At 44.2% G+C, this 14,750-nt stretch overlaps 1 protein-coding gene and 1 long non-coding RNA gene across 3 annotated transcripts in view; one reads left to right on the forward strand and one right to left on the reverse strand.

Moving 5' to 3' along the window:
- Window positions 1–3,398, forward strand: part of LOC148891904 (uncharacterized) — a 16,012-nt gene extending 12,614 nt beyond the window's left edge. The window contains exons 2-4 of the long non-coding RNA XR_016116548.1: window positions 1,081–1,147; window positions 1,575–2,623; window positions 3,276–3,398. This is a non-coding gene — a long non-coding RNA (uncharacterized LOC148891904). The remainder of the gene's footprint in view (window positions 1–1,080; window positions 1,148–1,574; window positions 2,624–3,275) is intronic.
- The window catches only part of gjc2 (gap junction protein gamma 2), a 29,352-nt gene that overhangs the window by 3,463 nt on the left and 11,139 nt on the right, over window positions 1–14,750 (reverse strand). Inside the window, exon 1 of one of the 2 annotated variants that reach the window (XM_089009244.1) lies at window positions 3,229–3,365. The exons of the other annotated variant lie outside the window; for it this stretch is intronic. The gene's annotated coding sequence lies outside the window, so the exon portion shown is untranslated. Of the gene's footprint in view, window positions 1–3,228; window positions 3,366–14,750 lie in introns of those variants that run through there. 2 annotated transcript variants of the gene reach the window in all.

Consider the following 14,750-nt stretch of genomic DNA (forward strand, 5'->3'; position numbering starts at 1 on the left):
AAGCAAATCAAACTCCGTGATGCATGCTATAGTCCGAACCAAAATTTCAAATTGTCATATGTTAACCACAATAGCAGTCATTATTCTTGATTTTAGATTTGAAAACTAGTTATTCATCAAATTGTTGTTTATTCTGTATGTAATATGTGCAGGAAATGAAACATTCGAATAGTTTCCCCAATTTCACAATGGCAGTGACGTGCGGTGAGGTTCATGGCTGGTGAGGCACTGACGTCATCACAGTCAGATTTACAAACATGAACTCTACAGAGTAGCTTATTCACCATTTGATTGGCAACAGTCAACATGTTTTGTTTAAAATGTCATGTCAGCATTCTTTATATAAACTGTAGCATAGAAAAAAGAATTAAAAAAAACATGATTATCGTGTTACCTTTACTTAGAAATGAAGTCCATGTGCCGCTCCTTCTGAAGAAAGGCATCAATAACTGAAAGTTATTGATGCAACAGTTTTAAAAGTCTCTCTATTTCTTTCAATTTAGATATGTAATCGTCCATTCTGAAAATAAGGCCAAGCAACACGAAAAAATGACTGGGTGGTTGCACTTGCTAACTGTTTACTGTAGCTTGCTCTCACTAATTCTATTATTCTGAAGCCAAGGAGGTGCAAGAAAAATCTGTAATCACCAGCGCCTCCTGTCATGAGTCAGGAGAACTGTGTGCCTCACCAATGCACACAGGTTTGATTAAAAATAAAATAAAATAAACACTGTAGTACAGTGTTTACAATGTAAAGTGACTCTACATTATATACACCAGCTAAACTGTAGAAATGTAGTTCATATACCAAAAGTGTTTGAACACTTTAATAGCGATATGCAGAGGGAGAGCAATGCGGTCTCACTGCAGAGCAAGCCAGCACAGTTGGCATAGTGTTTGCGCAATCCACGGTGAGGCTCAGCCGGCTGGTGCCTCCCCACTCGTCTCTACTCAGTATTTGAATGGTAAATGTAAAAATTCAACAGTGAAGTTAAATGGAAAAGAACTTTAAAGTAGAAATCACTAAATAAATATAACTGTTTAATGTATTTTTTTCATTTGATATTTCCATGATGACAGGTGGGACCGTGCCTCACCTGCCTCCCCTGACTGCAAGTCACTGCACAATGGCCCTCTAGAAGGAACCGTAACTACACTGTGGGCCGCTGGAAAAATTGACTTTGACATCCCTGTTCTACGGTATTACAGAGAAGACAAAGAGAACAGACTTAGCACAACATTTCTTACGAGTGTCTACTTCAACAAATGTATTTGATTTAAAGATTTCCAATGTGCCTCAAAAGCTCTGAAATCATTCGAATTATCCACTAAATTCGAATCATTAACCACAGTTTGCTGCAACGAAATGTCACTACAGTCCACAGACGTATTCGATCGTTTCTTAAAAAACGAGAATATGTTTGTTTGCTGCCTTTTTTAACGTCATTTACAATTGTTCTCCTGTTCTCACGCTCCATACTGCAACCATCAATGTTGTTCGATATAAATACGGCAATGCACAACTGGTAAATGAATATTCGATTATCTCTTTCAATGTTTCCGGCGGATCACAGAAAAGCCTGAGATATCCTCTTCCCCGACATTGGAACGCACCGAAACAAATGCAAGGTGATTATTGCTAGATATTGGTAAGCCAAGATGGCACACGACGAAAGTTAAAACCTCTGAAGGAAAACAAACAGCTTTCAATTGCTATTTAACAAAATTTGTGTCTTCGGCTATTTTAACAGAATTATGACATATGTGGCGCAGATCATGTAGCAATACGCACTAATCGAAATAGACTTGTGCCGGTGCTGGCGCAGTGGAGTTCCAAAGTTGCGCCAGTGGCTGTCAAAATGCGTAAATAGTGCAAGGGTGCAGCCCAGATGCATCCCTGCTCCATGGCAGAAGGTCCGTCGGAGCCCTCAGACGGATTTACCGGAACCCCTAGGGATTCAATCGAATTCAATTTATGAGCCACTGCTGTTGTTAAATAACCACTGATATTCATACCCATGAACTATATAATTTTCAATGAGGGTGTCTTTGAAAAACACAAGCACAAAACCCCAGCAGGCACACAAACTGCTCATTGGAAGGCTGGATATGAACTTATGATCACCAAACTTTGCCAATGTGCCATTAATGAATTAATTAACTATCATTTCATTGATTACCAGTCCTGCAATTTAAGAAATAGTTAATATTTTGAGCTCTCAGTGAATGAATTTCAATGAATTATACAGCACACCTCTTTGTTTTAATAATCAAACACAAAACAAAGAGGCGTGTCCAGGACTATTTCGAGTGTCCCCTTTTCATACCGTTCCACTGCAAATGGTACCTGCACAGGATGCCAAAAGTGGTCAGATCTTTTGGTAGCGTGCATAACTTTTTGGCCCTCTTTTCACCTTCCCCATCTTCCTCCTTTCTCCTCCCCCAAAACTGAGTTCATGCCGCCCTGCGCTCCCCGGCATGAGATATGCCATCTCCCCTGACATCTGAGGGAACAGGAGAGGCTCTGCAGTGAACCAACCCCAATTCCCGTACAGCCTTGCATGATCCAGCACTGCCCACACTGGGGAAGGCTTTGGCCTCGTGGAGACAGATGGCACCAATGGTAAGTGCACCTCAGGATGGCATGGCACGAGGGCCTGTCTTGCTAAGAATACTTTCATTCAAATTCCATCCTTAAATGCGTATGATCCACTGTTGTCATTTTGAAAACGTGCAAGGAGAAGTTTCATTTTTTATTACTTTACGATTGCAACATCACTCTTTAGTGAAATATTAAACATCCATATAAATATACATCCATCCATATCTCATCTGGAAACAATAAAAAAAATATTTAGCCATATAACAATAACTTCATTAGGATCACATGGATCTGTTTGAGACATTGTACGTGCCAAAAAATAAAGGCATTAGCATTTTTCCTCATGCATGTTCAAAATAAGCACTAGAACATTTTAGCTCTCATGTGATGTAGTGCACTTTTCCACCATAGAAAATAACTGTAATTTGAAATACATTTACAATACAATAGCTTATGTATGGAAGTACAGTATATTATTTTGATATTTTATGTTCACATTTATACAAATGGACATACTGTATCAATGTAATGTTACACACCCACACTTTATTTGCATTTACAGAACATGCCAATTTCAATAAGTTACATTCGTAATTATTCGGTCAATAATAGAAAAAAAAGCCCACCTGGAGAAGTGGCAAATGCATTTCTTGTCCTAAATGTTCCTCTCTAGGTTCCCTTCCCAGTCTGATGCATAGAACACCACCTCCATTCTAAAGGTCCTGGACCCCTGGGTCCTATGGATACACTTCAAACCCCTAAAACATTTTACACTTTCTTTTGGCATCAGTTTTCCTTCCTCATATTCTGGTTGGAGTCTTGATTCTGCTTTCTGAGCGTGCACAAAGACTTATTAAATAATAAAAAGAAAGAACAAGGGGTGGGAGGTTGGTGGAAATCCTCCTCTGGCAAGAGACCCTCATCCAAGAGTTGAGATGTGAGAATATGGTCGAGCGGAATGAAATGAAAGTAAGAGAGCGCATCCATCCCAACATACTCGGCGCTCATGTGCAACATTTGTAACGCGGATGATGAGAGTTCCTCGCTCCTTCCTCTCTGGGTGTTTACATTTCTCTCTCTCTCTCTCTCTCTCTCTCTCTCTCTCTCTCTCTCTCTCTCTCTCTCTCTCTCTCTCTCTCTCTCTCTCTCTCTCTCTCTCTCTCTCTCTCTCTCTCTCTCTCTCTCTCTCTCTCCCCTGATGGCTTAAACTCCACACACTGACGACAACACACCTGTGCGATCTGGCGAGACTCAAGAAACTAACCAAAGTGCGTTCATATGTAAAAAAGCTGCACAGTTTATTTGAAATTTACCACAAAAAATATTTGGGTTGAATAATGAAGTGGTATTTGTCATACAAACATAAAAAGGGTATTAATCACACAAGAATTAACTTGGATTTGTCACATGCAATTTTTAAATGTAACAATTGTCCTTGTTCAATCCAAATGCACTCACTGTACCTGTCATGTGACGAGACTCTGTATGTGTATGTTTGGTCCTAATTGCTCAATTTACAGTGAATGCTGTACTCCTCCATGAGCCGTCATCTAAACGTGATGGATGATCAAAGGAGCTAAGTTGTCTGGTAGGCGAGGGTCCACACAAAGCACGGCTCAAAGAGCCCCTTATGACAAAGAGTTGGAGCCATAGTTCCATTGCCCGGACGCAGATGGGGATCGTTGCCGAGCACCTGGTGGCCGGGCTACACCCGTGGGGCCCAGCCGGGCTCAGCCCGAAGATGCAACGTGGTTCCCCCTTCTCAAGGGCTCACCATGGGAGGGGCCAAAGGGGTCGGTGCAATGTGAGCTGTGCAGCACCCGAAGGCTGGGACCCTGGCAGTCCGATCCTCGGCTACAGACGCTAGCTCTTGTGATGTGGAATGTCACCTCTCTTGCAGGGAAGGAGCCATAGTGGGTGGCCGTGATAGAAAAGTTTTGACGAGATATAGTCACACTTGTCTCCACACACATCCTGTGATCTGGTACCAGTCCTCTCATTGAGTCTGAATGGACCATGTTCCGCACCTCACGTGTTAAGGCGACCAATCACAGCTGACAGGTATCGATTAGCGGAATGTAGCTTCGGTGGTCGTCAAGGCCAAAACTCGGTCATGGGAAGAGTTTGGTGAGGCCATAGAAGCTGACTTCCGGACGGTTTCAAGGACATTTTGGTCCACCATTTGGCATCTCAGGAGGGTAAAGTAGTGCACCACTCACACTGTGTAGAATGATGGGGAGCTGCTGATCTCGAATCGGGACGTTGTGTGCCGGTTGGCAGAATACTTCATTCAAAGACCTCATTAACTCCACCAACACGCCTTCCTTGGAGGACTGGGTACTCAGAGATGGGCTCTCCGATCTCTGTGGTTGAAGTCACGATGTGGTTAAAAAGCTCCTTGGTGGCCCCAGGGGTGGATGAGATCCGCCCAGAGTTCCTCAAGGCTCTGGATGTTGCATGGTAATCAGGAAGAGTGCCTCTGGATTTGCAGACCGGGGTGGTGGTCCCCCCTTTTCAAACGGGGGACCGCAGGGTGTGCTCCAACTACAGAGGGATCACACTCTTTGGCCTCCCAGAGGTTCTGGGAGGGGAGGCAACGTCAGGAAGTCGGGTGTGGAACAGTGCACCCTCTCTACACCCTTAGCAGGGTCCTTGAGGGTGCATGGGAATTCGCCCAACCAGTCTACATGTGCTTTGTGGACTTGGAGAAGGCGTTTGACCGTGTCCCTCTGAGAGTTCTGAGGGGGGTGCTTCAGTAGTATGGCTACAGAAACCCTTGATACGGGTCACTATATGACCGATGTTAGACTTTGGTTTGCATTGCCGGCAGTAAGTAGGAATCGTTTCCAATGAGGGTTGGACTCGATCAAAGCTGCCCTTTTGTCACCCATTCTGTTAAAAACATTTATGGACAGAATTTCTCGGCGCAGCCGAAGCATTGATGGGCTCTATTTTGGTGGCCTCAGTATAGCATCTCTGCTTTTTGCAGATGATGTCGTACAGTTGTAGCCTTCAAGCGGCGCTCTTGAATTCTCACTGGCGCATTTCACAGCCGAATGTGAAGCGGTTTGGATGAGAATCAGCACTGGCGGAGTTTAATTATCTGGGAGTCTTGTTCACGATTGAGGGTAGGACGGAGCGAGAAATCGACAGGTGGAACGGTGCAGCCTCTGCTGCGATATGGACTTTTTCCCGATCTGCTTGCTTTGTCCGGATCTCTGCTTTGAAGAAGGAGCTGAGCCAAAAGGATTCAACAAGTTTTCAATTTGCCGGTTGATGTACATCCCAACCCTCATCTATGGTCACGGGCTATTGATCATGACCGAAAGAACGTGATACAAGCAGCCGACATCAGCTTTTTTCTGTAAAGTGTCTGAGCTCTCCCTTAGAGATGACGTGAGAAGCTCAGTCATCCGTAAGGGGCTCAGAGTCGAGCCGCTTATCCTCCCTATAGAAAGAATCAGAATGAGGTTGCTCAGGTATCTGATGAGTATTCCTCCTGGATGCCTCCCTGGTGAGGTGTTCCAGGCATGCCCCACTGGCAGAAGACTGGGATCACCCAGGACACGCTGGAGAGACTATGTCACCCAGTTGACCTGGAATGCCTCGGGTTCCACCAGGAAGAGCTGGAAGAAGTGGCTGCGGAGAGGGAAGTCTGACCTTTCTTACTGAAGCTGCTGCCTCTGCGACCTGACTTAAGATAAGCGGCAGATAATGGATGGAAGGATGGATGGACGATTGCAGCAATGAGTGGCTCCAACCACCACAGATGAATTGCTTGGTTTTAACATACTTGGCCAAGAGAGAAGATTCTTGTTCAGATTATTTTTCCCCACATTATTACTATGCCCTCTTTTTTTCTAAATGACAAATTTATTCTCCAAACGTTTTTCTCTATAAAATTCCACTCACTGCTTTTTTTGATCAGTCAGGTTTTGAAACGTAAAGCCATGCCTGAAACAAAGAATTTATTTGTCCATTTCACAGGGAAACAAATCTTTGGATGTTTGGTCCAATTGCGACTAACTTGAGCCCATCCATCCATTCACAACATCCTTTATTCCTGACTAGAGTCATGGGTAGTTGCTGACGCCTATTCCAGATGACTTCCGGCAGAAGGCAGTCTACAAACTGAACTGGTCGCCAGTCAGTCGCAAGGCACACACTGTACAAAGAAAAACGGCCATTCACACCCACATTCACACCGTCATGCAGCTCGTACACAAGTCTGGCATGTGTACAACTACACTATCCATGACTCAAATTTGAACGACATTCACTAAACAACTCCTTCATTGAAAAAAAATGTGTGGGCAGAGGATGTCGATCGAACGATTGCTCCAAAATACACACCACTTTAATATTGCAGTCCGTAAGAACAGATTAAAAACCAAATGTCCGCAGTGTGATGAAGGGGATGTGATTGTGATGTTGAAGTAGAGAGAGAGAGTGCGAGGCTTCAGTGCAGATCCGCTCTGTCACATGGAGTAATGATAATATTTACATCTTCCATTCAGGAGCATGGACAAATAACAGAGTGTTGCTTCGCTTGCTGTCGTATTCGGGAAGGGATCCCTCATGTGTCAAATGAACAGATGGCGGTTTAATGTCTGGCTTGTATCAGGCCATTGTCAGGGTGAATATAAAATGCTGGAATGTTACCCTCACATGATCCGCAATAACACTTGATGACACCTAGCGCCGAAGAAGAATGTGGTGAGATCCTGTTGCGAAAAGCGAAATTCCGCAATTAAGTGACATGTTAAACCCGGATGAAAAAACAAAAACTCGATCAGTCAATGGCAGCAAGAAATAATCCACAATTTGGTAATAAAGTAACACTTATTATGATCAGGTATTTGCTATAGACATATACTTTTGCTGAAGACAAAAACAGCAAAAAATGATTTTTTTTCAGCAAATTGGAGGGGATGGATGCCTCCACCCCCCCAAAAAAAGATCCCAAAAATAGTGACTCTGCAACTATGCAAATGCCGAACCGCAAATAATCAGATATTGTAATATTCTATTAGCATCTTTGTATCAGTTTAGCTCGAGAAGAAGCAACTCAGCGTTTGAGTTTCCAGTCCCAAGAAAAGCCATATGGGCCTGCAGGACTCGTGGCCTCGCAGTCTGCCCCCTCCATGTGACGGAGGAGATGTGGCGTAGTTAGCACCCCCAGTAAGAAGACAGGGGATGCTGCTGGAGAGAGTGCTGGGGATTTGGACATGTGCAATCCCGCAGGGACAAATAAGCACGTGCTTGGCTTTTTTTTAAATATAACTTCTCCCTCCCCCCAACTTTCAACATGTTTCTCCCCGCTGCTACTTCAAAAATCTTTGCCTCCTCCAAATGACACAAATGGCTGCTAAGTGAACGTTGGAGACACTCAAAGTCAACGTCACTTTGAGTGAGCGTTCCTCGACAGTGAGTGAAAGTGGCTGGCTGTGATGGACAATTAGCACGCCAAGGTCCCAGGGATTTAAATATGATAGTGACACGAACATCACCACTTTCATTAACGCCGTTAGAAAGACCTTTTTGTTTCACTCTGCACTGACCAAATATAATATATAAAAATATAATTTGATATTTTTTTCATCCACATAGGTTGAGTGGAATTGTGACAAAATGAATTTAACATACTTCATCGAATGAGATTAGAGACATACAGAATGAATTGAATGATGATGGATGTGTGTCAATAAAACCTTTTATTAAATATATTACGGGTGGCCCGGTAGTCGAGTGGTTAGCACGCCGACTTCACAGTGTTTGACTAGTGATGCCTGGCTATAGACCATAGGAGCATGCGCGCTCCTGCAAGTCAGTCTGATGAGAGCCTTCGAGAGCCACATATGTCAATTGCCTTCTCCCTTCTCCCTCCTTATAAAGAACCTCAACTCTATCCATCTTACCGAACCCGCTTACACGAAGCAACACACATGTATGGCAGGCAGATTGAACACTCCAAATTGTCCTTAGGTATGAGTGGGAGAGTGAGTGTTGTTTGTCTCTGTGTGCACTGCGATTGGCTGGCAACCAATTCAGGGTGTCCCCTGCCTCGTGCCCGAAGACAGCTGAGATAGGCTCCAGCACCCCCGCGACCCTAATGAGGAATAAACGGTACGGAAAAAGGATGGATGGATAAATATATTACTTTTTAAAATGTCTAAAATTTTGTCTAATCTACCCTTTCAGTGACAGTGGTTACTACAGTGGTCATTTTATGTTATCAGAATCAAAAAACCTTTAATATTCCCACAATGGTGAAATTTGTAATCTACAGCAGCAACATTGAAAGGGTTGGGACGTTGGGTGAAAAGATAAAAAAACAAATAGGTTACAGGGTGCATTACAAATTTAAAATAAAGAAATCACTCCTCAAATAGAATAAAATCCCTTTGTGAAATGTATGCGTGGCTACAAAAGTCACTTCACCCTCCTTTTCCCGTCTCTTCTGGTGTGTCCCAGGTCTCTGTCCTCCCCGTTGGCAATATTTTCCATACATTTGGTAGAAAATTTCACTGCTGCGCAGAGGACAATCAGCTCTACCTCGACAACAAGTCCGACGACTCCCTCTTAGAAATCAAATCTTGGCGGGACACGGTGGTCAAGTGGTTAGCACGGTGGCTTCACAGTGCAGAGGTCGTGACTTCAAGACCCGGTCCGGCCTCCCTGTGTGGAGTTTGCATGTTCTCCCCAGGCACGCGTGGGTTTTCTCCGGGTCCTCCCACACTCAAAAAAACATGTATATGACAGGTTGATTGACCACTCCAAATTGTCCCGAAGTGTGAGTGTGGTTGGTTGTTTGTCACTCTGTGCCCTGCGATTTGCTGCCAACCAATTCAGGGAGAACCTTGCCTACTGCCCGGTGACGGCTGGGACAGGGTCCAGCACCCCCCGCAGCCCTAATGAGGTTAAAACGGTCTGGAAAATGGAGGGTTTTACTCATAACTTCCTCAAACTTTACAGTGATAAAACATAATTCCTTTCTCCCTCACAATTGATAGCTCCTCTGTGTCCCCTCCCTTCAGTTCAAGTATCCTTGATAGCTCACTATCTATCCACTTCCACACAAATAACATAACCGGGTCCGCATATTTTCACCTACTGTATGTAACAGCAATCGTCTCCATCACCCTCTTACCCCTCATACCACGGCTATCCTAGTACACAGTCTCATTACCCCCCGTATCGATTATTGTAGTTCACTTCTATTCGGTGCCATCACAAATTTCTCCACAAACTTCAACTGCTCCAGAATTCTTCAGCCCAGATAATCACTAGATCCCCCTCCTTTCACTCGTGTCCTCCGACCGCTCCACTATCTCCCTGTCAAACTTAGAATCGACTTCAAAATACTCCTATATACATTTAAAGCAGTGGTCTCAAACTCGCGGCCCGGGGGCCAAATGCGGCCCCCGAAAGAATATTTTGCGGCCCGCCTTGATATGAAAGATTAATGTTAGTGCGGCCCGCATGGTTGATATGAATGAAACTTGTGTGTGGAGCTGCATAAGTAGGCAAGAGAAACCATGTTTAGGACCGTTCATGTTCAATATTTTCTTTATGTTAAGAAAGTTAAAGGTTAAAGAACTGTGAATACAGCCATTTGAAACTTTATTAAAATAATTCGTTTTCCTGTGTTTTTTTTTGTCGTCTGTATCTGCCTTGTGATCATTATAATTATTTTATTTATTTCTGACTGGTTAATTTATTTTTGTATTCATTTTTCCATTTATTCATTTAATTCTTTTTTTTTGTGTGTTAAGAATAAAGATTTTGAGAACATTGGAATGTTTTATCTGTGCTTGTCTTGTGGAAATCCTGATGCGGCCCAGCCTCACCCAGACTCTGCCTCCAGCGGCCCCAGGGTAAATTGAGTTTGCGACCCCTGATTTAAAGCCATCCGTACACCCCCTGCCCCCCACTATCTGTCTTATCTTCAAATTCCTGTTCCTTTTAATTCCCTCAGGTCCTCATCCTCCCTACACCTCTGTTTACCCTCATCTAACATGATGGGGTCCAGATATTTCAGCCCTTCTGCCCCCAAACTCTGAAACTCACTCACACCTAACATCTAAAATATTGATTCTCTTCCAACATTCAAATCCTACCCCAAAACCCGTCTATTTAAAATCACATACGTGATAAGTTTTAAATTCTTCTCTTCTTCTGTTATTTATAATTTCTTCTTTATAAGTTCTTGTTTTGATTTCAAGGTGTCCTTGATTATTTTGAAAGGCAATTATAAATGAAATGTAGTGTTATGATGATTTTGATTATTCTGCTTATTATGATTATTATGATTATTATTATTATTATTATTATTATTATTATTATTATTATTAGGGCCGAGTAGTCCAGTGGTTGGTAGGTTAACTTCACAGTGCAGAACTCGTGGGTTCAATACGCGTTCTGGCCACATTTTGTGGGCTTTCTCCAGGTCCTCCGTCTTCCTCCCACATTCCAAAAACATATGTGGCAGGCTGATTGAACACTTTAATTGTCCCTTGGTATGAGTGTGAGCACAGATGGTTGTCCATCTCTGGGTGCTCTGCGATTGGCTGGCAACCAGTTCAGGTTGTCCCCCACCTACTGCCCAAAGACAGCTTGGATAGGTTCCAGCACCCACTCTGACCCTAGTGAGCAATAAGTGATTCGGAAGATGAATAAATTAATTATCATGATTGAAAGTAGCTTAATTGTTGGATTAGCCAAAAGCCTTCTTGAATAATCAGATGAAAATGAATATCATATATGTCATCTTGAATGTATTGGAGGGAGGGTGTGGGGGGTGGGAATTACCGGATGAAAAAAAAATTTTAATTAGTTTATACAAATGCCAACATGGGGCGGCCCGGTAGTCGAGTGGTTAGCACACCGGCTTCACAGTGCAGAGGTTGCCGGTTCGCGTCCCGGTCCGGCCTCCCTGTGTCGAGTTTGCATGCTCTCCCCGGACCCGCATGGGTTTTCTCCGGGTCCTCCGGTTTCCTGCCAGACTCCAAAAACATGCATGGCAGGCAGATTGACCACTCCAAATTGTTCCTAGGTGTGAGTGTGAGAGTGACTGTTGTATGTCTTTGTGTGCCCTGCGATTGGCTGGCAACCAATTCAGGGTGTCCCCCGCCTCGTGCCTGAAGACAGCAGAAATAGGCTCCAGCAACCCCCGCGACCCTAATGAGGAATAAGCGGAATGGAAAATGGATGGATGGAAATGCCAACATGCTTAAAATTCAATTGTCATGACACTTCATTAGGTACACCCGTCTAATCAATACAGGGAGTGAACATCTGCAAATAAAGCCTCGACACAAAGAGCAAAAACAGCAAGTAATTTTAAGTTTTGAACCCAACAAATTTCTCATGTCAATTTGTCAACATTACGCAAGTATAAAACACGTGTATACAAACGCTAGCGGACCATGTAAACCAACTCGAACTAAAATATCCAGAGTCACCTCTGATCATTTTGGGTGATTTTAATCAAACGCGTCTAAACCGTGAACTTCCCAAATATAAGCAGCATATTGACTGTTTCACCAGAGAAGGAAACATTCTAGATCACTGTTACACAGCACTCAAAGGGGCATACCGACATGTTGCGCATGCAGCATTGGGTCTTTCTGACCACTATTTAATCCACTTAATTCCCACATACAGACAGGAACTGAAATGTGTAAAACCGGTAGTCAAGACAGTTAAAAAATGGACTGATGAAGCAAAGTTACCGCTACAAGAATGCTTAGACTGCACTGATTGGAGCGTCTTTGAAAGTTCAACGGGCACATTGGATGAATACACAGACACTGTAACATCATACATTAGTTTCTGTGAGGACATGTGTGTACCAACAAAGTCCTTCCGCTCATTCAACAACAACAAGCCATGGTTCACTCCCAAACTCAGGCAGCTTAGGAAAGAGAAAGAGTCCACATTTAGAAGTGGCGATCGGGCGCTATACAAACTCGCCTGAAACAGATTGACAAAGGAAATTAACATCGCAAAGAGTTATGCGGAGAGGCTTAACAAACAATTCTCCGCTAACGACTCTGCATCGGTGTAGAATGGCCTGAAAGCAATACCAAATTATCGTTTACCATCACCCCAGGCAGTGTACAACAATGGTCTGGCTTATGACCTTAATACATTCTTTTGCCGATTTGAAAAGGGAACCCCCATTTCCCTCATATGCCCACCATTACCAGAAACTACCGTATCTACGCCCTCTGCCCTATAGATCCACGAACTGGACGTGAGACGGCTCTTCAAGCAGCAGAAGATCAAGAAAGCTGCGGGACCTGACATAGTGTTTGTCCCCCTCCTGCCTGAAAGTCTGCGCTCACCAGCTGGCTCCAGTCTTCACGCGAATCTTCAACAGATCCCTGGAGCAGTGTGAAGTCCCATCCTGCTTCAAACAGTCTACTATCGTCCCAGTTCCAAAGAAACCAGCACCCTCGGGATTAAACGCCTCGTGCTGAACCACCTAAAGAACATCACCGGACCTCTGCTAGATCCTCTTCAGTTTGCCTACCGGGCAAACAGGTCTGTGGAGGATGCAGTCAACATCGGACTGCACCACATCCTCGACCACCTCCACAACACAGGAACCTACGCAAGGATCCTGTTTGTGGACTACAGCTCTGTGTTCAATACCATCATCCCAGAACTCCTTATCCCCGAACTTCTCCAGCTTGGTGCGTCCCCCACGATCTGCCAGTGGGTCCTCAGCTTCCTGACAGGACGGACACAACAGGTCAGACTGGGGAAAACATCATCCTCAACACAAACCACGAGCACTGGAGCCCCGCAGGGATGCGTCCTCTCTCCATTGCTCTTCTCTCTCTACACGAACGACTGCACCTCAACGCACCCAGCTGTCAAATTCATAAAGTTCGCAGACGACACCACGGTCATCGGTCTCATCAAAGACGGCGACGAGTCTGCGTCCCGACAACAAGTGGAGCAGCTGGAGCTCTGGTGCAGCCGTCACAACCTGGAGCTGAACACGCTCAAGACAGTAGAGATGATCGTGGACTTCAGGAAACATCCATCACCACAGCTACCCCTCACACTATCCAACTGCCTGGTGTCAACCGTTGAGACCTTCAAGTTCCTGGGAATCACAGTCTCCCAGGACATGAAGTGGGAGGTCAACGCCAACTCTATCCTAAAAAAAGCCCAACAGAGAATGTACTTCCTGAGGCTGCTAAAGAAGCACGGCCTGCCACAGGAGGTGCTCCAACATTTATACACGGCTGTCATCGAATCCATCCTGTGTTCTTCCATCACTGTTTGGTTCGGGGCCGCCACAAAAATGGACAAAATCCGACTTCAAGGGACAGTTAGGACGGCGGAAAAAAAATATTGGCACCACCCTACCCACTCTCGAGGACTTGCACACTGCAAGACTCCAAACTAGGGTGCGGAAAATCATACTGGACCCTCCGAACCCTGCCCACCACCTTTTCCATCTACTCCCCTCAGGCAGGCGCTAACGATCCATGCGCACCAAATCCAGCAGACATTTAAACAGCTTCTTCCCCCAAGCCATTAACTCTTTGAACAGTAGCCCAAATGGAATTGTATAGTGCCTCTTTGCAATTTTTTTTGCTGATGATACTAGTGCAGCGTGTTCGACCGGAAACAAATTCCTTGTGTGTTCTACATACTTGGCAATAAAGATGATTCTGATTCTGATAAAACAGTCAAATGTGAATGTAAAATGTCATGCAAAACTGTTTCATTTGATACGGAACCATTTTAAATGTCTACCTGATACCTTTGAATCATTTAACATCAAAAATCCTTGCGCCAGAATGACCAGGGGCCCTTGTTGATGCGAACAGAGGGTTAAATAAAAAACATCCTGACGTGGTCAGTCAAAATACATTTTCATTACACTGGCCTGTGATTTCAAAATATTTTATGTCAACCTTGTGCTCTCATAAGATGTGGCCAGTCATTCATTCAGTCATTGAACCGGTGTCTCATATTCCGAACATTCAAAAGTCAGCATCGCTCAAAACAAAACCAGCAGCAGATTGCGAGCAATGACAGCAGAGCAGGTCGCCCTGGTGTCCTCAGATAATTCGGGCTGTTCTCGCTTTGGGACAGCGTGCTTCATGTTGATAACTATTGATTG

This window comes from Hippocampus bargibanti, linkage group LG11 (genome assembly GCF_051943395.1).
Source record: "Hippocampus bargibanti isolate YZ-2025 linkage group LG11, ASM5194339v1, whole genome shotgun sequence".
In the NCBI taxonomy this organism is placed as follows: Eukaryota; Metazoa; Chordata; class Actinopteri; order Syngnathiformes; family Syngnathidae; genus Hippocampus; species Hippocampus bargibanti.